This window comes from Puma concolor, chromosome B1 (genome assembly GCF_028749965.1).
Source record: "Puma concolor isolate L17-30 chromosome B1, mPumCon1.1.hap2, whole genome shotgun sequence".
NCBI lineage: Eukaryota > Metazoa > Chordata > Mammalia > Carnivora > Felidae > Puma > Puma concolor.
Window position 1 is genome coordinate 102,674,440 of NC_141670.1, and position 2,830 is coordinate 102,677,269.

Below are 2,830 nucleotides of genomic sequence, written 5' to 3' on the forward strand. Positions count from 1 at the left end.
GAGAATTAGAACGAAGGATGCAATCTACCACAGTGATCATTGGCCCCATAAACTTAAATTAGATACTATTCCTTGAAGATTCAGTTGTCTCTGTGAGTACATAGGAATTAAGGATCAGGGAAAGGAGGGCATGGTAAGGTTGTGAATGGCATGTTCTGTAAAGGCACAATGCTTAAACCTGCCATTTAAAGTCTTAAGTCTTTAATTCCCATATTAAAATCTGGGAATTCTAATTCCCATATTAAAATCTGGGAATTTTAATTCCCATATTAAAATCTGGGAATATTTTAAAGCATTTGCTCCACTGGTCCTGCAGAGAAAGCTGAAGTCATCCTTCATCTTGGAGCTGAGACAAATAGAATCAGTCAAGAACTTTCCAATCAGGTAGGAGTCCCAGTTAATTGGGGAAGTCTTTTTTTGTTGTTGTTATATTTATTTATTTATTACGAAAGAGAGAGAAAACATGAGTGAGGGAGGGGCAGAGAGAGGAGAGAATGAGAATCCTCAGCAGGCTTCGCACCATCAACTCTGGAGCCTGAGTCTGACACAGGATTGAAACTCAGGAACCCGTGAGATCATGACCTGAGCGGAAAATGGATGCTTAACTGACTGAGCCACGCAGGCATCTCTGGGGAAGTCTTAAAAAGGGCTCTAAGTGCTAGAGATATGCCTCTGGCTCCTTACTCTTATCGGGATTACATAGAGAAAAGAATAATAGAATAATTGGTTTGGTGACTATGCTTAACTTTTTTGGGGGCAGTGTATAAATAAAAAGGTTCTATATTTTCCATAACTCTCCTGACATTTGTGCTAAATGACCATCTCCCCCAAACCTTTTCCTCTAGTATATACTTTCTTAACAACATGTTGGCCAGTTTAATAATTTTTTAGCTCATTTTGGTTATTTGAACAGTCTAATTCTGGCATTTAAGATTCACTCCTTTTCTCAAAAATGATTCAAAGTAATCTTCTCTTTCCTCCACTCTTCTCTTTCCTCCACTCAGACTAGTTCTGAGTGGAGGGACCATGGTTGCATCTGTGTCCATCTTCTTATCCTTCTTCCAGATGTTTTTCAAGTGGAGGTTGGGGTTGGGGAGGAGGGGCTGAGTTGCAGACCTCTTCTTGGTTAACCATGACTGCACTTCTGTTCAAGGTCTACACAGGCTGACAAGAAGGCTCCAACAATCTTCACAAGTAACAGGGGAGGGGCCCTCTTTGCCTCCATCCTGCTTCCCAACACACACACACACACACACACACACACACACACACAGAGAGAGAGAGAGAGAGAGAGAGAGAGAGAGAGAGCTTACATTGCCCAAAGGTATAGCCCTGGTTCTCATCTTTTAGCAAATTGTGAGGTCAGCAGGGACACATGGGATCCATCTTTTAATGGAAACCAACAGATCACAGGCAGAGTGGTCCTTGGATCTCACCTTGCCCTCTCTCTCCCCAAATTTCTGCCCCTATTCAGATCACATGGGGGCCAAGCAACATGTCCACTCTTGAAACAAAGCCTGTGTGAGGATAAAAATGTTGGCCTCCTCTTCTAGGTACTGCAATCTTTAGAAAAAATTCTCTCTTTTCCTTTTTCCTTCCCATTAGCTTTGGGGAAGGGAAAGCTACGTCTCTTTCACTCTCAGTCCTTTCAGGGAGGGAATCAGAGGTGAGAGGTGCATAGAATTGGTTGTAGGAACAATTGGTTGTAGGAACAATAAGAGAATATGGCTGGCTCCAGATGCTGGTAACTCTCTGATTTTAAATTGTGGACATACTCAGTGATTTTTGACTTTAGTTTGGCGCCCTAGCTGCAGTTTAGGGACAACAGGAAAAGTCTTACTGTACGTCCTATTTGTTTTAGAATCAGGCAGAACTTGTTTCACATCTGGGCTCTGCTACTTACTACAGAGTCTCATTTTCTTCATTTGTAAAATGGTGTTACTAGAAATGATTTCTCAGGGCTATTATGATGCTAAAATTAATGCATGAATGTCATTTGGCTCCCTTATAAAATGTGTTAATTACTATTTGTTATTTTTTTAATCATCCCATCCTCCACATCCACCTCCTGCACCTTACTTGAAACCACTTTTGTGCATATTTATGTAGACAGATATAAATGTATATGTGTGTATAGAAGATCTAGGATTTGATATTTTTGCCCCTTGAATCCATATTATGTTATTGGTGTAGAAAAATATGCTTGGGACATAAATCTTCAACATTCAGTAGTAATAGTCCTATGTTCTTATATGATTCATATGAGTCATAAGTTACTGAGGGCATCAAGTATGGACTTTCTACTTCCTGCAGCACATTGTGTAGGTGTATTATTACCAGAAATCCTCCATAATCCTACCCAGTCATTTTGGTCTCTGTTTTTACAGAAATGACTAGGATGAAAGAAAAGAAAGATTGAAACAAAGAAATGTGATTGTTTTTATGTTTTACCATCAAGAATATTGTTTTAGTTAAAGTGAGACCATTCAAATGAGAATAAACAAATTTAAATAAAAAAGAATTTTGATGATGATTTCTAAACTGAATGGGGTTTTACCTGATAAAATCTACAAAGTAGAATATTTATCCTCCTAAAATATCAGCTGAATGTAATCATTAATGCATGTTTTCACACCTTCAAATACAATAGAATTTTTAAAAACTCAATAGTTTGAGAGCTTTTTAGGAGACCTGGGCTCTCTGTTTCCAGAAAAGAAAGGTAGTTCGGATATTCTTTCAACAAACATTTGTTAAATTACAAAGCTGAAGAGGCTCTGTCCTTCTCCACTGCTGTAAAGTTTAGTTTAAAGCTCCTCTAATAGAGGAGAAA